The 26,638-nt window shown below is 32.6% G+C and overlaps 2 long non-coding RNA genes across 9 annotated transcripts in view; one reads left to right on the top strand and one right to left on the bottom strand.

Moving 5' to 3' along the window:
• Nucleotides 1-3,706, bottom strand: part of LOC140611693 (uncharacterized) — a 97,166-nt gene extending 93,460 nt beyond the window's left edge. For all 8 annotated transcript variants that reach the window (XR_012012829.1, XR_012012827.1, XR_012012830.1 and 5 more), the window contains exon 1: nucleotides 3,492-3,706. This is a non-coding gene — a long non-coding RNA (uncharacterized lncRNA). The remainder of the gene's footprint in view (nucleotides 1-3,491) is intronic.
• The window catches only part of LOC140611694 (uncharacterized), a 754,568-nt gene that overhangs the window by 684,319 nt on the left and 43,611 nt on the right, over nucleotides 1-26,638 (top strand). The gene's annotated exons all lie outside the window — the stretch shown is intronic.

Consider the following 26,638-nt stretch of genomic DNA (forward strand, 5'->3'; position numbering starts at 1 on the left):
GAAACCCATATGAAACAAAAGGAATGCTCTGGAATGAGCTGAGAGTCTGTGATTTGATTGATGGACATAAACCAAGCCATTCATCCGTAGCTGGTGTTACAGCTAAGCTCTTGAGTCCTTCTGGATGCAGTACTTTGGAAAAATACTATAACATTTTTTAAAAAGACGCTTAATTTTTATTGCATTTCCACATTTGCATATCACAGCAGTGTGACATTTTGGTTCTGTTAAGTCACACTACTTCTTGAACAATTTGCAACAATATTTTCTACTACACTTCAGATTTGTATTTTTTATTTTATTCTGCCTGTGATAAAAAAAATCTAGACCAAGCCATAAATATTTATTTTCAAATTATATTATTTTACTATTTCAGTTATTTTTTTTCTTTAGATTCTTTGGGGAAATTTGTTGAGTCTTGAAACAGTATAGCTCTTAATTAAATTATAAGAGTTTAAGTACCAAAAGGCAGAAGTAATCTTTAAAAAGAAACATTTTATAATACAGTTCTTCTCAGGGGAAGTGATGGGGCTGAGTATGAGAGAAATAAAAATCACTTGGGAAACTTTAAAAAATGCCTATGCTGTTTGCCATCCTTTGAGATTAATAATTAGCATGTAGAGAAAGAGCAGCAAGCATATATATATATATATATATATATATATATATATATATATTATAAATATATATATTATATATAATATAAAAAGATAAATATAAAATACATAAAATATATTTAAAATATATATTTTAAATATAAAATATATAAAATCAATTAAGAGGTCCAGTTTATAACTTAACTTTTCCCTTCTGATTAAATCCTTTGTTGTGTTTTGTTGCTTCGTTGTGCCTAATAGGGGAACCAGAATCATAACTAACATTGTCAGGTAACATCCCCCTGGCCCAGAATCTAGGCATGAAACTAAATGGGTTTCTTTAACTTGGGATCATTCTGAACATTTTCTGACCCAAATTAAACTATTTTAAGAATAAAAAAGAAAATTTACTGGAAGACTATTAAGAGTTTATAGGCCTGAGAAAAAAACTGTAGGATCTGGGGCAACTTTGGGACTTCAGGAAGAGGGAACTTGTGTTGCCAGGATCTCTCTCTCTGTCTGTCTCTTTCTTTTACTCATCTATTTGTTACTCAGCTTTGTTTGTCTTTACCTAGATGAATTCTTTCCTTCTATACTCAGGTTCTTGCACAGATTTTATCACTATAGGGGCAGCCTTGTATTCACATCCTAGCTTTGTGACATAAGAAACAATGGCATTTACTTCACTGGGTTAAGTGAAAACAATCCTAGGAAATAATATGCATTGGTCAAAATTATGTTGCGTGCCTCCTTGTATGAAATCGGGTGGACCGTAATACTACTTGGCCAAGCCTGAATCATATGGCCTCCTCTGTGATCAAGGGTATGTGACCGGCCTGTTACTGGGGAAATGGAGAAAGGAAGCATGTCAAGAAGATTAAGTAGTAGCAAACCCAGGAGTTTAAGATACTTAAAATATTTGTTGAGAATAATATAGCCCACCATTTAGAATAAAAAAAAAAATCCACTTTATTAGAATTAACATAAGTGGGTAACACTTTTAAATCTAAGTCATGAGATTCTGCTAACAAGTCCCAGTTTCTTTTTCCCTCTCCTTACTGGTTTCTTTAGCTTCTTTTTAGGATCTTCTTTGGGGCATATTTCACTGCAGGATGTATTCTATCATCTATGTGGTCCCACAGCTTTGATTTCTGTATACTGAGTGGCATCCAGTAGCTAATTTTTGATCAGCATCCAGTGGCTTTTCCTCTTATACCCTTTGCCATAACCCCATGAATGTAAAGTTATATTAGTCTATTTAGAGAAAATACTTCACCTAGTCTTCTATCTTAAAAGTTAGCACCATGTAAAAATATGGGTACTGTGGCAATGTCTGAATGTCAAGAAACAGGACCATTATTCTCGCTTGCCTTCAATAATGGCAGCTGAATGCGAAATAGGCTATTTACCCAACATAAAGCACCAGCCAGATTTAAATCCATTTTGCACATACCTCCTATTTAGAAAGTTCTTATTGTTCCTTTATCTCTTATCTTTTGATATTTTTTTGCTTTCTCATTACTTAACAGATTCTATCTTTCCTTATATCTCCTTACCTGAAACTCCCTTTATCTTTTTAAAAGTATAATTTACTATATTATATTTATTTGTAGTGTTATTTTCTTAGTTGGAATCAGGTTGCAAAGTTATGTATATTTTAAGTGGCTTGTCCATAGCTCTGCAACATGCTGTGCTATTTTAATTGCCGATTGTACAGAATGTTCAGGAATACATGTATCATACACTAGAAGAAATGTCTGTATATATACCCTTAAATTACAGAGATATTATTATAATAGCACACAAATAAATAATAAACATCACAATATGTTAACAAAGGTAGAAACATTGGACCTGTATTAGCAACTTGGGATAGAAAGATAAGAAAAAAGTATCATGACTTCCATTCTAATGAAGACTGTGTTCCATTTTCTGAGAATAGATCAGTCAGTCAAACAAATAAACATAAAATGTCAATAGTTAGAGCTTTGGAATAAATCAAGGACAGAGTGGCCAGAAAAGAATTATACCCAAGAAAGTCTGTTGTATGAATGTCTGAGATTCCTTGTGTATACCTCAATCCGATTTTTCTCTGGTAAAGACAATTCCCACGCACTTCTGGCTGGTTTTCCCTGGTTACTCTTAATGAGTATATCTTGTTGCCTAACATTTGGAATGGCTCATGTGTGATATTGATGGAGCTTCTCAAGATGCCAGATGTGCCATCTGTGTTAGTTCAGGTTGTGAAAATCCAATTAATTTTGACATGGTCATTGGTTTGGAGAACTTTCATGTGAGTTTTAATTTAATGCCAGTTTGATCTGAGCCTCTGTCTGCCAGTCTCTGAAAGAACATGGTGGTGCCCTTTCTTTGTTTATAGAATTTATCACATAACATCACTGAGTGGAATGCTTTAAAGGATCAGAATATGCAGAAAACTTTCAGCTGTATTCTACCTTTTCTTATCTATTGACTTACTTTAAACCCACCTACTTTTAGTAATTAGCCAAATTGATTCATGTTTAACTTTTTCATCTGTATTTCCCTATTTCAGTGATAATTAAGTGAAAATTCACAATGAAATATTTCCAGGCCCTTTTGATGCATAATAATATAACCAAAGGCACTTGAGTGGCTTAATTGGTTAAGCATTTGACTCTTGATTTCCACTTAGGTCATGATGTCAGGGTCCTGGGATAGAGCTCTGCATTGTGGAGTCTGCTTGAGATTCTCTCTTTTTCTCTCCCTCTACCCCTCCTTCTGCTATTTCTATCTCTTTCTAAATAAACAGATACAATCTAAAAGAAAAAAGTATATATAACCAGACAAAGCAGCATCTCTGTCTTTTCTCTGTCTCTTTCTCTTTTTTCCTTCCCAAAACAGAAGTTAACCTACCTCTTTAATTAGGCATGGAGAAAATGTAGTTGCATCAGTTAAAATTGTTCATGAGTTTTGTGTGGAAAAAAGATGAGTAAAAGTATCTTTACCTCATTTTTTTCCTGAAACCAATAAAAAAGAAGAAATAATATTTTTACAGTTCAAGTCACAAACTGCAAAGAAGAACTGCCAAATACATGAAAAGCAGACCCAATGAAGGGACAGTTCAGAGAACACATGCATATTAATAGAACGTTGACATCACAAAGAGTTTTCTGAAAGTATGTTTCATGACCCCACGGCTGTCCAATGTGTTACTTGAATCCATAACCTAGGAATAAGTATCAACAACAGAAGTGCCCCTAGATTTCATGCCACAATACAATATAGTATGGGAAGAGAGACTAAACAACTATAGAGGTAGCAGAATGCCAATGAGTACAGGGGTGGAGTGTACGTAGATGAGATGGTAACTAGCTTTTGAGCTGACAATTATAGGTAGCTGAAGGGGAATACATAATTGTTAAATTATTTCACAGACATACATGCACACACACACACACAAAATAGTTTACCGACTTTAATTGTGAGTTAAGCTAGTTTCCTCCACACTCAAAAGCATGGGAGTTATGAAGAAAAGCTCATTGGAATGATTGAATAGAAAAGATGATTAAGACCCTATTAGAAATGATTAGGACTCCATACATGATTTGAAGATTCCTGTATTCCCAGCTAACTTTTGTGACATATTTTTATATATTATTTGTCAAAAAATACCTCCAAATGTCTCTTATTTAAAATAATAGCAATCATAAGGAGACCAAGAGGAAGCTGTTGTTGGTTTGGCTACATAGCAAAATAGAAATTTTCATCCACTCACTTGAGTAAAAAGAACCTGGGTAAAATATTGTTTAAATATTTTTAATGAGGACTGTGGGCCGCTGGGGTCGGTGAAGGATCTCAAGATGGCTGGGCGAAAACTTGCTCTAAAAACCATTGACTGGGTAGCTTTTGGGGAGATCATACCCCGAAACCAGAAGGCCATTGCCAACTCCCTGAAATCCTGGAATGAGATGCTTACCTCCAGGTTGGCTACTCTTCCTGAGAAACCACCTGCTATTGACTAGCCTTACTATAAGGCCAATGTGGCAAAGGCTGGCTTGGTAGATGACTTTGAGAAGAAGTTTAATGCCCTGAAGTTTCCTGTGCCAGAGGATAAATACACTGTCCAGGTGGATGTTGAGGAAAAAGAAGATGTTAAAAGCTGTGCTGAGTTTTTGTCCCCCACAAGGCCAGGATCGAAGAATATGAAAAAGAACTGGAGAAGATGAAGAACATAATTCCATTTGATCAGATGACCATTGAGGACCTGAATGAAGTCCTCCCAGAAACAAAATTAGACAAGAAGAAGTATCCCTATTGGCGTCACAAGCCAATCTAAAATTTATAAACTTGAGTTGAGGAGCAAGCCCTGGCCCTCATATTATAAACGTTGGACATTAAAAATAATGATATGGTGAAAAAATATTTTATATGAGTCATTGTGTTGGCCAAAAAAAAATCAGATATAGACCAATAATTTATCAGTAATTATATTAAATATAAACAGAGCCAATAATTATTCAAAGACAAAAATTGTCAATTTTAAGCCAATTGATAACAAATTACAAAAACCACTACTAAATACTGCTTTTAGGCATACTTCACTAAATATTAGATCAATGAGAATTTAAAATGTAGGGAAGGTTAAAAATTTTTCTTTGTGCAAGAATTAAAGTTTAAAAAACAAAGATAACAGTTCTGACATAACTGACCTAACTCTACACCCAACACTGACATAGTTCATACCTCCTCAATTACACATGGAACCTGTATCAAAATTGATTTTACGCCTTAAGGAAACACTTAACAATTTCAGAGGATAGAAATCATTCAAATCTTTTTTCTGACTAGAACTGAACTAGAAATTTAAAGAAATAGAAAGTAAAAACAAAAGTGTAACTATGAAATGCCCAAATATTTGGACATTTATAAACTTCCAAGTAAATGATAGAAAAAAAGAACAAATAAAAGAATAATCATGAAAATATTTTAAAGTGGGCAGCCTGGGTGGCTCAGCGGTTTAGTGCTGCCTTCGGCCCAGGGCCTGGTCCTGGAGACCCGGGATCGAGTCCCACGTCGGGCTCCCTGCATGGGGCCTGCTTCTCTCTCTGCCTGTGTCTCTGCCTCTCGATCTCTCTCTCTCTCTCTCTGTGACTATCATAAATAAATAAAAATTTAAAAAAATAAAAAAATAAAAACAAGATACTTTAAAAACTAGAAATGAGGTGATAAATAGATTTTATATGATTCTTCCTTTTGTGAAGCTTATGCTTTAGTAGATTAAAGAGATAATAATTAACTCATCACTTTTAAATCTAATTAATTTAATTAATCATAAATCAAGTTAATATGTGCATGTGAATAAAATTAAGTAGTACAGATGAGACTTAGATGAATACTGTCTCTGTCCCTTCCATCTGTCCTCATTCCCTATAATAGTCCTAGTGGGATTTACTTTTAGCTCTTAATTTTTTTTTATTTTGGTGGTGAGTGGTAATAAATGCAATATTTTCCCAAATTTTTCCACACTTAACAATTAGCATTATTCTTAAAGGTTTTCTTCTCTATTCTGAATTAACTTCTGTTTCCTCTGAAGTAATGTTTTGGCAACTGTTCAACATAATCTTTAAGCTTTTACAAAAGTTCAGTGGCCACTCTTTGGCCTTTATACTTAAAATAACGCAACATAAAACTGACTATGAACTCTATCCGTGGGTTAGGTTTCTTGACAGGTAAATCTTCATTTGAGAGTGATAGAAAAGGAAACTGATATTTGCATATTTAACTCAAGGAGCAAATACAGATACCTTGGTGTAGCACATCAGGTCCACATTAGAACCCCTAGTTCTCCTGGAAAATCTGTGATTTTTTTTTGAGGGGATTGGTTTTGGGGAGTTGATACTTGTTGCTCTTAGACCTGATGGTTAAGTTTGAGTGGGTAGTGAGCAGTTCCAATTGTTCGATTTACAAATCCTGAATTAATCTCTGTTCCTTGAGACTCATTAGTTCACATCTACCAGTTAGCACACTTAACATTTCGGAGTCAAGGTCCATTCAAGGGGAAAAAAAAATCATATAGGGGCTTTTCTGGACAGATTTTTTACTTCTAGGTCATAATCTCTTCTCCATTTTGTAATCATGATTTTCTCAAAACTTTCTTTTAATTACCACACCTCCATTCTCTTTCTAAAAGTCTACGTTATCTTTTCTATGCTAATGAAAAAAAAAATGTCAACAGCAGATGATTCACATTCAGTTGTCTCCCTGGCTGTGTGTTCAATTTATATAGTTACCATTTTTATTCATTTCCGTCATTGTAATTGATTTATATGAGAGATAGTGTGTATACAGTTTTGAATCAGACACATTTATATTTATTGACATAGATTACTTTTGAGTTTTCATTGTTTTGTAAGGGATAAGCATTTATAATAAAAAATTACTAGAACTCAGAAAATAAAGTTATAACTTCTATATGCAAAATTTCTCAAATCATGCAACACAAAATAGTCTATGAGACCAACCTATCGTTATCTATATTATTTCAATTCCTGGTCTTTTGCTTAATAGATAGCAGGCACTCAATAAATACTTATTGGATAAATAAAAATATATGGAAGCATTATTTCGAGACATGTTTATAAAAATTCTTTATGTTACAATGCAGTCTCTTTCCTTAGTTAAATCTTATGCAGTCTGAGAAGTCTGGAGCTGTTTAACAGAGGTAATTCTAGTAATGTACCTAAATAAGGTGGAAGCCTTAAGGTCAAAACATGACTTTTCATTTTTTAAAATTCCTCCATCAACTCCAAAGACAGAGAAACTGACATAACAAAGTTTTGCAAAAGATATTTTCAATAAAAAAAGCTGTATAATTATACAAAGAGATTTTCCACTAAATGAAATCAGGAGAAGCTTAAAATTAAACTTTCCATTTAACAAGAGCAATGTAACTGAAGACACGGTTTTAAAAATCCATTAAGTTACTTTGGAAAAAGGCAGTAAACACAACTTCTGGAGACTAGTGAACTGCATTTGGCAATCTATGCCATTAGTGATAGCATTTCCATTAAATTACATACATTCATACCCTGTTCTACATCCTTTCTTATAAAATACAATTTACACAAAGTTGTTTTGTTTTATTCCTAAGCATATGCTTGAAAGGATTTGCAATGAAAATGAGTACTCTTATCTATAGCAATTTACATCGGAAGAAGTCATGTATGTCAGGACTACTTAAGATGCAAATTATTTTTCATTGTTTCATTGAAGTGAGGTTCATTACAGTAATGTTACTATATTAGGATTTTCAAAAAATCAGAAAGAAAGTAACAGACAAGTGGTTTGTCAACTAATTTCGTGCTATTCTTAATTATAGAAATGGCAAGGTATACTATTAATGTATTCCTATTTTTTTCCTTTTTTAATAGTGAGAAGAATTGGTGATACATATGTTATAAGACGTTAGCATGCCATATATAACATTTCAAATCGGGTCATGCAGGTTATGGGCATTATTTTCTCCATCAAGCAGAATCTGTCCTAGGAATGCATTTTTCTCCAGAGCTTTTGTGTAAATGACTTATCAACTCACAGTGAGATGACTGTCAATAACATTAATGATTTTTACACTTTTTGTAATTTGATCATTAAATATTGTATAGTATTTAAAATTTTTGTTTTCACCAATACTTGCCTTTGGTCCAAGAGAAACATCTCCAACATACCATTTTATGTATGTTGCTTATTATAAAACTGATTTTCACATGGTTAAAGTACAAAAGCTTCACTTCATAGTTATGTTCTACAAATGCAAATGTATTTTCCAATGTTCCATATCTCTCACTCCAATATTGTGTGATCTAAAATATAGTCCACTCTATTGACTTTGCAAAAGATTAGAAGTTAATGGTTGGTGGTTCATAACACTACCTTGAAATTTTATTAAGGCCAATGTATGGAAACCTATTTTTGTTCATGACCTGAGCAATGTATGGATATTAACTATAAAAATAGTTATTATATTTAGATCTAGATCACCTTTTCCCTGCAGTAATGCCACAGGAAGGGAAAATAAATCACAAAAGGTAAGCAATAGCTCTTACACACAAATAAGAACTCAATGTGGTATTAAACTTTAGTTGATTTAGTTAAACAATTTATGGATTGGAAAAAATGCTGGAGAATGAAGCAATTATTCTACAGCTTAATGAAAGTTCCTTATTTCTTCCCATTTTCAATTAAAGTACACATTTCATTATTGTATGTGCAATTCCTTTTTATACTTTGCGTTCAGTTAAAATACAAGTACAAAAGTCAAATAATTGTTTCATTGATTAATAATGAACCAATAATACTTAATTTCTTATACAACATAATTCACTTATACCACTCCACATTTATTATTTAAAGAGTAGAGGAGTGAAAGGATTGGCTTTCCCATAAATGTCACTATACTAAAGATGCAAATATAGACAATATTACTTATCACCATTTTACCTCATAGTATAATTTTCTGACAAGTACTCAGAGATTTTTCCAGTGTAAATTTAGCTTTCATAGAGTTTTGGTTACTTTGATATTATCCAAGAAAAGCAATGAAATACTGAGATCTTTTATATATTGAGCCAAAGATAAGAAATGCACATGTATGTGGTATGAAGTTTATACCTTATTAGGTCTCTGCCTTCATATCAATCATACGGGGAGTTGAGTTAAATAACAGGTGATATATATTTAATATAAGTACATATTATTGCCAATAAAAGGGAAATTAGTGTGAGCTGAGGTAATCTAGGAAGGCCTTTTAGACAGGATAGATGGACAATGAAAAACAAATAGAATGGCTACTATTTATGAACATTAATGTATAATTTATTTTTATAATTACTACATAAGTTGATATTATTATTATTCCTATTTAAAGATGGAAAAAATGAGGCACAGAGAGATTAAAAGTAATTTGTCCAAAATCACATAGGTAGTGTTTGTCTTGGTTCAGATTGCTATAAAAAACTACCATAGACTGAGTGGCTTTTAAGACTAGAGATTTAATTCTCAGCTTTGGAGACTGAGAAATTCAATATCAAGGCACCAAAAGATTTGGTGAGGGTCCACTTCCTGGTTCATAGACAACTGTCTTCCTGTGCCCCCATGTGGCAGAAAGGGGCGAGGAAGCTCTCTGAAGTTTCCTCTATAAGAACTCTAATCTCATTCATGATGGCTCCACCCTCACGACCTAATCACTTCTCCAAAGATGGAACTACTAGTACCATAACATGGAGGGTAAGGCAGCAACGTATGAATTTGACAGGAGTGAGGGGATGCAAACATTTAGTCTATAGCAGTGTTGAACGTGGAATAATAATTTTAGGCACTGTAGTTCTAACTGATACTGCATCACAAACATGTAGAGTTTGAGTAAACACAGTTCATAGTTCACAATTATTTCAATCCTGTATGACATACTGTAAGAGTAAGAGAATTATTCAGGGTCCTCCTCGTGATAGTTTTTCCTTGTGTGTGTCTGGGGTGTGTATGTGTGTGTTTGGTTAGAAATTATTCCTAAAATTTATAAATTATAATTCCCTTTAACATATATTTTAATAAAACTTTTTGCTGAAGGCTTATATTAGTTAATATAAAACTACATAAATTATGTCTCTCACTGTAGAAGTAAATTTTATATTTTTAAATTATACATTTTTATATATTTCAAATCAAGTCTTGATTACATTTTTAAGGTTGTAAGCTTGTTAGATTTTATTTAGGGTGTGTGAAACTTCTTGAAAATAATATGTGTGTAATAATGGAATTTGCATTGAGAATTGTTTTGTGAAAGAAAAAAAACTTCAATACAAACTGAATTCTTATTCTCTCTAATACAAAATAATAATCTTTTAAAAATGTTCTAAAAGAACAGTTCTATTGTTAGTATAGAACTTCAAAATATTTTTATCAATGACTACAGATTTTAAAATATCGTAGTATCAAATGGTAATTCAGGGAGGTATAAATTAGCAATATGGAAACATTTATTTACTAGTCAGGTAATATCTGTAAGTGAAATGAAATGTACTTCTCACCTATGCCCATTATTTTTATTATTCCATCTGTCAAAATATTGTTCTGGCAGGGAATTTTAAAGAATAATAGAATAAATGAAAATACCTACATATAATTTAAATATTAAGATGATGTATGTGATAGAATTGTAATTACCATTCCAGGCTTTGCATCTTACAAAAGAGAGGGTAGAGGAGCATTTGGGATTTCTAATGACTCATAACTATATTCTGATTTTTAGACTGTGGCTGAGGTACACGTGTTAGTCCATCAATTTCATTGCAGAAAACAGAAATACTCAAGAAAGTTTAAGCAGAACAAGAATTAGTACAGGAATTTACATGCTATAAAATTATTTGGAGGTCTGGTGGAAGATAACTTAGATGGCTGTTATTTGACTATTAAATCCAAACTGTAGTGCAATGTAGAGTTAAGATACAAAATAATACCCCAAAATGACATATATTTTTAGTCAGTTTTGGCCATATTATTGACCAAAAATGCTAAATAATCCAATCTATAGATATTTATTTAACATCTATGTAACAATATGATTAAGGAATTTGATGATGATGACTGATGATGAGGATAGCAAATGCTATAAAGAAATTTCTATGTGACAGGTACCATTCTTTATATGAAACATTTTACATAATCCTCACAACAACCCTGTGAAGTAGGGAGGGTAGTTATTGTTCTTATGTTATAGAAATAAAACTGAAGCAGAGAAATCGACTGTGTTGCCCATGACCACAGGCTAGTAAGTGGTGAAAGTCATATTCGAACTCAGTTTATGCTTTTGTTAAAAGATTTTATTTATTTATTCATGACAGAGAGAAAAAGAGGCAGAGACACAGGCAGAGGGAGAAGCAGGCTCCACACAAGGAGCCAGATGTGGGACTTGATCCCGTGACTCCGGGATCATGCTCTGAGTCAAAGTCAGATGCTCAATTGCTGAGTCACCAGGCATCCCTCAGTGTATGCTTTTAACTACTGTTTTCTACTAGATTCCAGGTGAAAAAACAAGACAGAAATATATTAATTAAATAAAAATACAGAAGTTATTTAATTCTTAAGAGACAGGAACTGTGGATATTACTAATGATTATGTCAGAACCATAAGGCAATCCATGGGCATATGTCACTTTATCTTCTGGGGCCAATGTGTGATATATGAAACTCTAGAGAGAAGTGGAAGGAATGGGAGATTCTTATGTTTGAAAGGCATGACTGAAATTTGAATAGATGCTTTCTGACTTCTTTTCAAATTTCCTGGCCCAGAAATTATTCCATGACAACTACCTTCAAGAGAGGTGGCAAATGAAGTCTTTATTCTGGAAGACCATGTGCCAAGTTTAAAATAATATTTTGCTTGAAATATATGAAATGCAAATGGTATGATATTAGCAATATCCACCATACCATCTGAAAATACAGATAACCAATCATCAAATTCTATATTTATAAAAAGAAGACTTTTAAAAATCAAATGTCACCTAAAATCGGAGAAATTATTTGGTACATGTACCATAGTTGATTTAGTTCCTTTACTACAATTTGAGCTTTCTAAACTGACTGGTCACTGTGTCTATTAGAATGGGTATCCAAGAACAAACTATGAGTAGGATTTACTAGTATTTATAATTTTCTCTTGAAAAACTGACCACAAGGATGCTGAATACTTCTCCAATTTTGCATAGTTTTTTTTGTTTGTTTATTCCCATTTTTTAAATTGATGTTCGATTTGACAACATATATTATAACACCGTGTTCATCCCATTAAGTGCCCTTCTCAGTGTCCATCACCAAGTCACCTCATCCCCCCACCCACCTCCCCTTCCACTACCCTTTGTTCATTTCCAAGAGTTAGGAGTCTCTCATGTTCTGTCTCCCTCTCTAATTTTTCCCCACTCATTTTCCTCCTTTCCCTTATCATCCCTTTCACTATTTCCTATATTCCCCGTATGAGTGAAACCATATGGTGCTTTTCCTTCTCCGATTCACTTACTTCATTCAGTATAATACCCTCCAGTTCCATCCACATCGAAGCAATTGGTGGGTATTTGTCCTTTCTGATGGCTGAGTAATATTCCATTGTGTATATATAGACCACATCTTCTTTATCCACTCATCTGCCTAAGGACATTGAGGCTCCTTCCACAGTTTGGCTATTGTGGGTGCAGGTGTCCCAGAGTCTCACTGCATCTGTATCTTCGGGGTAAATCCCCAGTAGTGCAATTACTGTGTTGTAGGGCAGGTCTATTTTTAACTCTTTGAGGAACCTCCCACACTGTTTTCCAGAATGGCTGTACCAGTTCACATTCCCACCAACAGTGCAAGAGGGTTCCCCTTTCTCCACATCCTCTCCAACATTTGTTGTTTCCTGTCTTGTTAGTTTTGCCATTTTCACTGGTATGAGGTGGTATGGTATCTCATTGTGGAAGAGAACACAGGCAATACCCATTTTGAACTCGGCCACAGTAACTTCTTGCAAGATACAGCTATGAAGGCGAAGGAAACAAAAGCAAAATGAACTACCGGGACTTAATCAGGATAAAAAGCTTCTGCACAGCAAAATAAATATCCAACAAAACTAAAAGACAACCTACAGAATGGGAGAAGATATTTGCAACTGACATATCAGATAAAGGGCTAGTATCCAAGATCTATAAAGAACTTATTAAACTCAACACTCAAGAAACAAACAACCCAATCATGAAATGGGAAAAAGACATAAACAGAAATTTCACTAAAGAGGACATACACATGGCCAACAAGCCCATGAGAAAATGCTCTGCATCACTTGCCACCAGGGAAATGCAAATCAAAATCACAATGAGATATCAACTTTGCATAGTTAGTAAGGAACTATAAAATTATATTTAGATCTGAAAGACTCTGGAGTTTTGCCAGTAAACTTTACTCCTCTCAATAATATGGCAATAATAAAGACATAAATAAAAAATTGCTTTGAGGTACTCAGGGATAAATTTGTTAGGATATAATAAAATTGATATGGAAATTTACTGTTTTCAAAAAATATTACAAAACTACAGTATTGAAATAGTATGGTGCTAATATAATGAGTCATTTAGTCTAATGCAACAAAATACAAACTCTAAAAATAAACCCATGCATAAAGTGTCAACTGATCTTCAACAAAATTCCAAAAATATGCAATAAGGAAAAATAGTCTTTAACAAATGGTGCTGGAAAAACTGGATAGCCACATAGAAAAGGATGAAACTAGACCCATTATATTGCACCATACAACAAAATAATTTAAAAGGTATTAATGACTTAAACATAAGATGTGAAATTGTAGAATCCCTAGAGAATAATATTAGAGAAAAACTTCTTGACATTGGCTTTGGCAGTGATTTCTTGAATATGACACCAAAAGTACACTCAACAAAAGCAAAAATAGACAAATGTAACTACATCAAACTACAAAGCTTCTGCAAAGCAAAGAAAATAACCAAAAGAATATGAAAGCAACTTCTAAAATGGGGGAGAATATTTGCAAACCATAAATCTGTTAAGGAGCTAATGTACAAAATATATAAATGTACAAAATATATAAAGAACTTCTACATTCAATAACAAAAAGCAAATAAACAAACAAAAAATCATAGAATGGGCTAAGAGTTTAAATGTTTCTCTAAAAATATACAAATGGCCAACAGGTATATGAAAAGATGCTCAACATCACTAATCATCAAATTCAAAATCAAAACTAAGTGAGATACACCTTTAATCAAACCGCAATGAGATATCACCTCACACCAGTTAGGATGGTTATTAAAAAAAAAAAAAAAAAAGACAACAATAGTTGGTAAGGATGTGGAGAAATTGGGACAACTCTACACTTTTAATGAGAATGTAAAATGGTGCAGCTGCTATTGACAACAGTATGGAGAATCCCCCCCAAAAAAGAAAAATAGAACTATCATATGACTCAGCATTTCCACTTCTTGATAAATATCCAAAAGAATTTAAATCAAGTCTTGAAGAGATATGGGCACTCCATGTTCATTGCAGCATTGTTCACAATTGCCAAGATATGGAGAAAATCTAAATGTCCATTAACTGATAAGTAGATAAAAATGTGATATATACATAAAATGGAACATTATTCACCCCTTAAAAAGAAAGAATTCCTGTCATTTGCAACAACTTGGATGAACTTAGAAGATCTTATATTAAATGAAAAAAGTCAGTTATAGAAGGACAAATCTCTTACGATTCCACTCATTTGAGGTAACTGAGATAGTTAAATTTGTAGAAAAATATAATAAAATGGTGGTTTCCACCTGGGAGAGGAAATGGGAATTGTTCAGTGGTTCAGGTTCAATGACTATAGTTTCAATTATGCAAGACAAACCAGTGCTAGAAATCTATGGTAAAACAGTGCCCACAGCTGACAATTCAGTGTTGTACACTTAAAATTTTTTTAGGAAGTGTTCTTACCACACACAAAACAAAAAAAGAGTAAATAAAAGGAGGAGAGAAGACTTTTGGAAGTGATAGGTATATGCTTATTACCTTGTTTGTAGTTATAGATTGGTGGATATCTACCTATCTCCAGACTCGTCCAATTGAATACATTAAATATGCCCAGGTTTTCTGTATATCATTTATATGTCAATAAACAAAAGAATATAAAAAGATTACTTAGAAAAAAAGAGGAAGAAATATTTTACATTATATCCTTAATAATGGCATTACCTTATTCGAATTTATTGTGGCTACAGGTCACAAAGAACTAAACCCAGACTTCACAGCTTACTAGTCAATATCTTCATTCAGTCGATCTTACCTTTCTATTACTAAGCCAAACTTAATTGATCCAGGCATATGTTAGTACTCTACTTCATTAAAAGTATTTTATTTCTTCCTCGATATATTAAGCTCACATTTTTCACATGTTTATAATTGCTATACATATGGATCCTTTGTCTTCTGTTTATTGCAGTTTAGGAACAATAATATATTCATCTGACAATTTAACAAAATTCCTGTTATAAAGTAGGCATCCATTAAACATTTATTTAAAAAATTTACAAGCTCAATTTACTCCATTCCCCATGAATTTCAACATCATAGCGATCTACTATTTATGTAGAATTTTCTTCAAATTTATGTTCACCATAAATTCTAAGGCCTTGATCACATAAAAGGCCTGAATTTACCATGATATTAGAGATTGTAGCAGCGAGGCTTCAGAGTAGCTAGTGTAGAAACAGATAATAGTATCTAAAGGAAGTTGGCAGCCTTGTCTAAAACTTCTTGACTATGTGTCTGTAATTAGTTATTTGGCTATAGAAAACTACCAATGTTATTGTAGAGTATTTTATAAACAAACAATCCAAAAAGGACTTTCTAGAAGAAATTTTTAAAAAGCTAGTGGTTTTTAGTTTTTAGTCTCAGAACTTATATGAAATTTCTGATGACTAGGCACATGGGATGCTCAATAGTGGCTGATTAAAGAGTATTGTTTTATTTTGCAATTCTGGGATTATTCAATGTTGTCATATCTCCTACGAAACTATAACTATTTTAGTGGAGGGATTTATATATTTTTTCTTTATTCATGTGTTTTGTAGTCTTTCTATAGAACTAATAAATTTATTTTGACAGAGCATAGCCTATAGGTATAAGCATACAATGTTTTCTGAATAATTTTTAACCAGAAGGGAAGTCACTGTTTACACAAAGGACAAATAGATATTACTAGTTAAATGAGAAATCATTTGACTGAGAGGAGATAAAATTATTTAAAAACTGATTTCCCCCATAATTCAACAAGACTGAGTACAAAGAAGGGATAACTTCAGATGCTGTCTGCTGTTATAAACATGCAATTCACTTCATTTCAAAGTGAGGAAAGACATAGTGATAGAGAGCTGAGGGCTTGGGGCGAAAGTACAAAAACTTTCGCTGGAGATTAATCCCTATAAATTAGTCTCTGTTCCAAAAAATGTGGCTTATTATTACTCTATTTTACTATTTGATAGGTGGCTTTACAAATCTTTTTTTTCCATTCTCAATAAGGAATAAATAAAATTTGGCTCTACATTATGTTCTGCAAGTTGGTCCTTAGCAATTTATGAAAAACGCTTTCCTTAATATTTCATTAATTACATCAACCAATGTGGCTTGGTGTGAACTATCGTCTCATTTTTATTTTTATTTCTTAATAAAGAGACTTCCAGATAATGACACCATCATTAAACATGTTCTTATGTCAATCAGGTCATTTAAAATGTCCTTAATAATAGAATTCCTATCATTAGCTCTAATAAAGCTAATAGAAGTACGAGACTTCTAAATAAAAATACTATAAAATGCTATTAAGGAATGGCTTTTTAAAAGATTCTAAATAACTGAGAGATATATCATGCATACAAAAGTATTTAATGGTGACAGTTCTTCCCCATTGATTTGTTCGTTCAATGTAATTACAATAAAAATATCGATGGGTCTCTTATGGAAATTGACAGAATGTATCTAAATTTATATGGACATGCAAATGTCTAATAATAGCCCAGACATGGCTAAAGAATTGTGAAGTGAAAGAATTTGCTGTGATAGATGACACAAAATATTATAAATCTATGTTAAGTTAGGCCAGATAGTATTTCCAAGGAATATTCAAATATTTCAACAAACCATGCATACATCAATTTGATTTATGATAAAAATGTCACTACAGAGCACCAAAAGAAGGTGCTTTTGATAAATGATGTTGAGTCAATTGGATATGCCTAAGGAAAACGAACTCAAACCACACGTACACACACAGACATAAAACAAACTTCAAGTGGATTGTGCATTTAAACATAGAAAACAAAATCAAAAAGATTTTAGACATCAGTGTAAGGATATATATTCATGACCTCAGGATCAGGAAAAACTTCTTAAAGGAGTCACAGAAAAAAAACTAACTTCCAGGAAAAGATTGATAATATTTACTACATCTAAAGACATTTTTGAGAAATAGAAAAGAGAGCCTGAATATAGAGGATATTTGAAGAACTTATTGTACAACTTTTCACCAAAAGTGTACCCAGTTGCCCACTAAATAGATGAAAATTTGCTCGTCATTATTATTCATTATGAAAAGGCATATTAAAAACACAATAACATGCCTGTAGCCTCACAGGAATAGAAAATTATAAAAACTAAAAGTATCAGTGATGGTGTGGAACAACAGGCATTTTTATACACTGCTTGTGGGAGAATAAATTGGTATATTCCCTCCAGAAAAGTATTTGGCATTTTCTGTTTTGTTGAACATAGTCACAGTGTAAAACAAATCCCGGCAGTTAAGTGTATACTAACAGCAATGCATACATATGCAAAACCAAAACACATGTAAAATATTCATACCACTATGATTTTAATAGCTGAAAACGCTAACCATCCAGTTATTCATACTCGCAAAATGGGGAAATAAATAAAGGACTATTTGTAAAATGTTGGTACTATACAGCAATGAAAATGAGTTCACTGCAGCTGTATGGACAGCATAGATTAATATTATAATCATAATATTGAAAGAAAGAAGCCAGAGACTAAGGTACACAGTTTGAATGACCCCAATTATATTAATTCCCAAATAAGCAAATTATCATACTAGGAATTAGAATAGTAATTCACTTTGGGAAGAAATTAGGTTATTGATCAGGAGGTGGCACAAACAAAGCTTGGAGAATGAGGTCAATAGTCTGCTTTTTGACCTGGTTTTGGTTATAAGGTGTTTGCTTTGTGAGAATTCATTGCCCTCTACATTCATGTATGCATATTTTTTAATGTGATAAGCACTACAAAAACAGGGTAAAAAACCCCAGCTAAACTAGCACTTAAACATCATTGTGTTGGCTGATTTTACTTTAAAATGAGAATCCTGAACTTTAAGCCGAACATGAATTCTATCAGGCAGTTTTATTTTATGTTTTCCCCTTTGATTAGGAGGAGAAATAATCATTTTCTTTCCTGGGTTTTGCATTTTCAATTGTCTTAATCTTAGTAAGTTACAAAATAATATATTCTGATGAAAATACAGAGTTTAGGGTGCCTGGATGGCTCAATCAGTTGAGCCCTTGTCTCTTGGTTTTAACTCAGGTCATGATCTCAGGATCCTGGGTTGGAAATCTGCACTGGGCTCCAGGGTCAGCAGGGAGTCTGCTTCTCTGCCTTTATCTTTGCCTCTCTCTCCTTCTGCCCTCCCCCTGCTTGCACTCTCTCTTTCTCTTTCTCTCAAATAAATAAATAAATCTTAAAAAAACACAGAGTTCAATATGAAACATAAACTTGGGGAAAAAGATTTAGAATCCTTGGTATGGGGTTTGAAATAGGATTTCACCTTGAGATAAACTAAAGTAATGTCATTACTATCGTATAACATACTTCCTAGCTTCATTTCTAATCATCTGTGGGGGAAATTCTTGCCAGTATCGATAAACTAAACTCCTTAATGGAAAATGCAAATTCCTGTCTTCATTCTCTTCTCTTCTCATTTGGTTCATCCCAGAGTGGGCACTAGATTAATCTTTTATCTATAGCTTAATTTGCAACAATCCAATAGTGTATATTAACATTTCTGGAACTCTCTAAGCCTTCCCCTGAGGCTCATCAGGTTTTCTGCGTCCTCTTTGGATTGACTGAAGTATATTCCTTCTGGAATGTTAAATCCGGTTCTTCCACTTAATAGAGATCAGCTTTTTCACACCTTTTTTTTTTTTTTCCACACCTTTTTTTTTTTTCTTAATTGTTTATGACAACAGTTATTTTCCTAGGAGACTTTCTTACTTTTTTCTTAGAGATTCTATTTATTCACGAGAGACACAGAGAGAGTGGCAGATACATAGGCAGAGGTAAAAGCAGGCTCCCTGTAGGGAGCTGGATGCAGGACTCCATCCTAGGACCTCAGGATCAAGACCTGAGCCAAAGGTGGACACTCAGCCACTGAGCCATTCAGGCGCCCCCCTAGGAAACTTTCTTAATTATATAATCAGCACCCTTTTTTCTGAGCAGACATCAGTGTCTTCATTTTAAAAAGCCATCTAAAAAGATAAAAATAGGGGTGCCTGAGTGACTCAGTCAGTTAGGCATCTGCCTTTGGCTTGGGTCATGATCTTAGGGTCCTGGGATCAAGCCCCATGTCACCTGACTCCCTGCTCAGCCTGTCTGCTTCTCCCTTTGCTCCCCCCCCCATGCTCGTGCTCTCTTTTTGTCTCTCAAATAAATAATTAAAGTCTTTGAAAAAAGATAAAAAATAATAGAAATAAAAATAAAAAGCCATCTACAGAAGCAAGCACAATACAGTTTAAGTTTTTTAAAAAAAATCCTGGTTAAATACAATGTAGTGTCCTGTGCTGAATCTTGGAACAGCAAGAAGACATTAGTGCAAAAATTAGTGAAATTTGAGTGAGGTCTGTAGTTCAGTTAACAGTACTGCATCATGTGAATCTCTTACTTTTAGCAAATGTACCATGGTTAGATACGATCCTAACAATAGAGAAAGGTGAATGAAGGGTCTATGAAACGGATTCTCTATGCTGTCTTTGGAACTACTTTGTAAACCTAAATCAACTCCAAAATAGAATTTAAAAAGGAGGGCCTGAAAATCAAACTACCTGTACCTTGTAATAATTTTTAAGAAAAAAATTAAAAATAAATATAATTAAATTGGAAGGAAACATGTTACCAGATGAAGTAACATGATTTTTGTTTGTTTATTTTTTCTATATTTTCCTTATGTTCTACAATGAACATGTAACATTTACCAAATAAAAACATAAACAGTAACGTGCAAATACATAAACACACATAGCCAAAAATCACATAATTTACTAGATTAATCTCAGAATTAATATTTCTGAGCTGAGGGGTTGTTTTCAAAGCAGAGATAATTGGCACAATGTTCTTCAGCCATACCACCCACCCAGTTTACTTCCTCCAGACTTGCTGAATCTCTCACACAAGTTTTCTAATGAGTGCTAAATGTTCAATTTTAACAATATCCAAATACCTGACTTTTGAATAACAATGGCAAACATGCAGAAAAAGTAGAGTTGTTTTTTAATAGAACCAGCCCTGATTTTTAAATCAGTGATGTAACCACAAACTGCATGTAGTAGAATCTCATATTAATGCGTTAATACTTGTCATTTTCTAAAGATTATTTCCTGAAATTGGAATATAGTTATACCTTGTTTTCTTTGCCAGGAATATAAATGCCATAAATTACTTACAGCATTAGGACAAAAATTGTATCTTTCTCACCAGTGTAGTCAAGGAATCAAGTATATTAATATTTCATTTTAAATCCCTAAATATTTCACTATTGAAGATGATGAGATTGATTATGACTGAAGTTTCTAGAAATATATCATCCATTGGAGATTAGTTATTTCCAAGAATATGTGAAAATTTGTCTGCAGATACAAACATTTATATGTCTTTAATAAGAACATTTTTGAAATTAACTTTTCAATGATAAGTCAGAAATTCAGCTGAGAAAAATGTGCACTTATCATTCTTCAAAAAAAAGTTGATTAGAAAAGAGCTATAAACTATTTTCTTATGTCTGTGACTCTGGAGTGTAACAAGGGTTTTCTTATGTCTGTGACTCTGGAGTGTAACAAGGAGAAATGCAGTTTATCTTTTTTTAATTTATTATTTTTTAATAAAAAATAATCTAAGGAAACCAAAGTATTTTCTATATCATGAGAAATCTTTTCTTTTTGAAGAGAGTGTTCTCTGGCTCAGGCAATTTAACTTGGACTTAAATGTTACTTCACTTTGCACTTTCTGAATGATGTTTTTTTTTTTCCTTTTAAAGAATGATATTAAGGATTCTGTTGTATTTACTTTTTGTTTCAAGACACATTAGCAATATGTTCCTTACAAGGAAAACAGTCATTATAGTGGTACTTTTATTTTTTTCATTTTGTTTTGTTTCATATCCACACTGATCTATGGGCTTTTGTTTCAGACATTTCTAGCTAAAGTTCTCCAAAGATGTTTCTTTCAAGCTATGAAAATGAAGAAATTCAAACTTTGTTTTAGAAATTAGATTAAGAAAGAAGAAACAACTAGAACCTAATTTACTGTTTGTTTTAATAACTAGCATAAAACATGAGTATATATTTCTTTGAAGTAAATTGTGTAGAGTGACATTAAGTATTTTATCATGAAAGCACTGTAACCACATATTGACCTCATTCTTTGGCTATGTTCATAGCTATGTCTACATATCTCCAAAACACTTTGTTTGATTTCTTTCACTGATTTATGGATTTAAACAGCCCCATTGTTTCAGAGTAGTATAGTAACTTACACCAGAGTTACTGTAAACATCCTTTTTGGCAAAGACTAAATTGTTGCATATGGTTGTAGGTGGTAATGTCTAATAAAAGAATTGATCTTACTAGCAGAAACTTTTGATCAAACTTTTACTTGGAATGTTCTACTATGCTCTACTAAAGGAAATGTCTTGTCAAATGGTTCTTTGCTACCATTTATACAGCTAAGAATGTTACTCAAGAATCCCTAAGATTTAACCTGGAGTTTTCTGTGCAAATTTCTCCAGACTCTGTGTCTAATATTCCTAACTGTAGGAAAAATATTCATGAATTAAATACAATAATAAGTGTACAAACACATTGTTAAATAAAAAGTTCATTTTTACAATATACACCATTATCATGAAGTTTATTGGATCAAGTATAAGAAAGTTAAAATAAAACCTAAGAGCATGGTCAAGTTGGCTATATAAGAAGTTGATGTAAATCTCATCAAGCATATGGTTTCAATGATTGCCATTAATAATATGCATACAATGGATGAGAGTAGAATTTATAGGATATTATGAAAGGTAAATGATATTTTCAAATCTATCTATAATCAGTGTCATCATATCTCTGCACAATTTCTTCCACCAAAGACAACTTTAGCTATATATATATATAGACAAATACATAGACAATACATATTTGAAATATTGGATATTATGTGGCTGACAAACACAGTTTTAGCTGTGAGGCTTCTATTAAAGAATAATGTATAAGGCATCTCAAATGTCGCATTTCAAATCCTTTGAGCCTACTTGTCTCCTGGGCCCTTTATCTTCCCATTGTTTTTTCCTTCAATGTAGATATGCTGTAATGACTTTCTTCCAGACTATTAGCTCTGTCCTTTGCTAAATCCAATCTACTGTTAAATTCATTTCTTCAGATAAGAATTTCTTATCATGCATATTTTAGTCCTAGAATGTCTATTTTTTATGCATTCATATTCTCTGTTGAATGATTTCATCTTTTCATCTATATTGTTCATTTCTTCTTCTATTTTCTTAAACCTGTTAGTTATACTACATTTTTAAAGCTCTTATACGCAACTGCAGTATTTGGATCAGTGTTGGGTTCAAGAAAAGTATTTGAAAAGGAACAAATGAAGGTGAAATAAAGCTTTTTTTTTTTCTTACTTTTAATTGATTTAACAGATCTTTCCAAACTAATAATAGCAGCAGTGTATTTGGTAAAATAGATAAGTAAGATGAAAGCCAGCACTAATATAGCATAGAGGAAGAAAACAGGGTTTCTTTGCTTTAAGATACCTACATGATCTGTGAAGTTATAGTGTTATTTGGAATTAGTTATAAATATACTGCAAACTCTAGGGGGATCACTTAAAATTTTTTAAGTATAATTGATATGCAAAGAGATGAGATAAATGAAAACATATAAAATGTTTAGTTAAAGTAGAGAAGGTAGAAAAATACTGGAAGAGTTTTTTAAAAAGAATAAAGACAAGGCACCTGGGTGGCACAGTCCTTTGAGCATTGGGCTCTTGGTTTTGGCTCAGATCATGATCTCAGAGACATGGGGTTGAGCCCTCACACTGGGCTCTTCACTCAGCATGTAGTCTCCTTAAGATTTTGTTTTTCTCTCCCTCTGCCCCTTCCCACTCATAGTCTTTCTTTCTGTCTCTAAAATAAATAAATCATTAAAAAAAGAATAAAGACAGAATAGAAAACATATATTAGGTATATTAAATATTAATCCAAATATGCCAGTAATCCTTTTAAAACTTCAAATATATTTAAAGTGATTATTGATGTATATTGATATTTATATATCTAAATATACAGATAGAATACATAAACTGACAACGTGGATAAAGAAAAGACTAAACTATATGAGATCCACAGGAAAAGAAAACAACACCTTAAATATAAAGAGCCAGAATAATGAAAATTAAAGGGATAAAGAAATAGCACACTGATACAAATCAAAAGAAAGCTGAAGTACTTATATTAATTTCAGACAAAGCTGACTTCAGAATGAAGAAATTTATAAGGGAATAAGGAAGGCCATTACATAATGATGAATGAGTTAGTTCTCCAAGAAGTAATGTGTATGTACCTAATAACAGAGCATTGAAATAAATTATGTGAGGCAAAAGTAATAGAACTGCAATGAGAAAAAAAAAGAAATCCACTATTTCTGAGACTTCAAGAGAGTTCTATCAATAATAGACAGGAATCAGTAAGGACATATTTTAACTGAACAGCATCATCAATCAACTGGCTCTAACTTACATTTATAGAATATTACAGTAAAAGATACATTTTTTATTATGGAACATTCACCAAGATAGACCACATTCTAGACCAATAATTTTAAAAGAACAGAAGTCATACAAAGTATGTTCACACAGACTACAGTGAAATTAAAGTGGAAATCAATAACAGAAAGATTGCTGGAAAATCTGCAAATATTTGGAGATGAAATACCACACTTCTAAATAATACAGAGGTAAAGAGGAAATCTCAAGAGAAATTAAAAATATTTTGAACTGAGTGAAGATAAAATGCAACCTATGAAAATGTGTGGGATGCAATAAATGCAGTGCTTAAGAGGAAATTTATATCATTGAATACATATATAAGAAGCAGGAAGATCTTAAATCAATAATCTAAGTTTTTATTTTAGGAAACTTGAGGATGAAAACCATTGTAAACCTAAAGCAATCAGAAGGAATAGAATAATAAAAATTAGAGCAGAAATTAAAGAAACTGAAAAAGGGAAAACAGAAAGTTAATGAAACCAAGAGCTGGTTTTTGAGATGATCAATAGAATTGATAAATTGCTAGCCAGGCTAACAAAGAAGAGAGATGAAAGAGAGAGAGAGAGAGAGAGAGAGAGAGAATAGACTTAAAAACTGATATAAGAAATAAAAGACAGACTATCATTATTGATCCCATGAATGAACATTAAAAAGATAGGAATATTATCAACAAGTCTCTGTTCACAGACAAGATAGGGCACGTTCAGGGTGGTATGGCTGTAGACCAAGTCTCTGTTCACAAATTTAATAACTTAGATGAAATGGACCAATTCTTTGAAACACAATTTACCAAAACTCAAAGAAAGAAAAATAGATAATCTGAAGATGCCAATCTCTATTAAGGAAAATTAATCAATATCATAACCATCTAAAGCAGAAAACAGCAAGGCCTAATGATTTACTGGTGAGTTCTGCCAAATATTTAAGGGAGAAATTATACCAATTCTATCTAATCAGTTCCAGAAAATAGAAACAGAGGGAACAGCTCCTAACTCATTGTATGAAGCCAGCATTACTGTAATAACCAAAATAATACAAAGACATTACAAGAATGAAAAACTACAGATGAGTCTGTCTCATGGATATAGATACATAAATATTAGCAAATTGATTCCACCAATGTATACATAGAATTATAATCTCCATCGAGTGAGATTTATTCCAGGTATGCAAGGCTAGTTCAACATTTGGAAATCAACTAGTGTAATCCACCATATCACTAGGCTAAAAAACGCATCATATGATCACACCATTGATTCAGAAAATGCATTTGACACAAAACTCTCAGGAAACTAATAAGGGGAAATTCCTCAATTTGATGAATAACATCTTCAATAACGTGCAGGTAGCATGATAACCAATAGTGAAAAAAACAGATGCTTTTCTTCTAAGATCAGGAAAGAAGCAAAGAAAACCTGTCTTACCACACCTATTCAAAATCATACTGGTGATCCTAGCTAATGCAGTAAGACACTGTAAGTAACTAAAAGGCATGCATATTAGAAAGAGAAAAAATAAAATTCTCCTTATTCACAAATGACATGGCTGTTTTTTTAAAATCCCAAATAATTAGCCAAAACACTCCTATAAATTATGTTATTGTAGCAAGTTTGCAGGATACAAAGTTAATATGGAGAAGTACATTGTTATATATAAGCAATGAACAATTAAAATTTGAAACAAGAAACAGAACCTAATTGACATTAGCACCAAAAAATAATAATGAAACACTTAGATATAAATCGAAGAAAGGTATATGTATATGATGATAACTATAAAACTATAATAAAGGAAATCAAAGAATTTACATAAATAGATCCTCCATGTTCATAGATGAGAAAGCAATATTTTGTAGATGTCAGTTCTACCCACTTGATATATAGATTCAACCAAACCCTAATCAAAGTCTGACCAAATTAATTAGTGAAATTCAATGAATTGATTCTCAAGTTTCTATGGGAAGACAAAAGACCCTCGATAACCAATATAATTCTGCAGAAGAAAAATAAAGTTTAAGGAGTGACCTTACAGACTTCAAGATAAAGTTATAGTGATCAAGATATTGTGGAATTGGTGAAAAAACATAGACAAAGAAAGAACACAAAACTATAAATTATAGGATAAAATCAAATGTGACTTTGTAACCGACAAAGAGTTATAGCTACAACACCAAAACACAATCCATGGTATAAAAGCTTGATATTGTGTGTATGATTAAAATTTAGAACTTTTGCTCTGTGGAAGACTATTTATTTTTTTTTATTTATGATAGTCATACAGAGAGAGAGAGAGAGGCAGAGACACAGGCAGAGGGAGAAGCAGGCTCCATGCACCGGGAGCCCGACGTGGGATTCAAT

The sequence above is a fragment of the Canis lupus genome, chromosome 20 (assembly GCF_048164855.1).
Source record: "Canis lupus baileyi chromosome 20, mCanLup2.hap1, whole genome shotgun sequence".
NCBI lineage: Eukaryota > Metazoa > Chordata > Mammalia > Carnivora > Canidae > Canis > Canis lupus.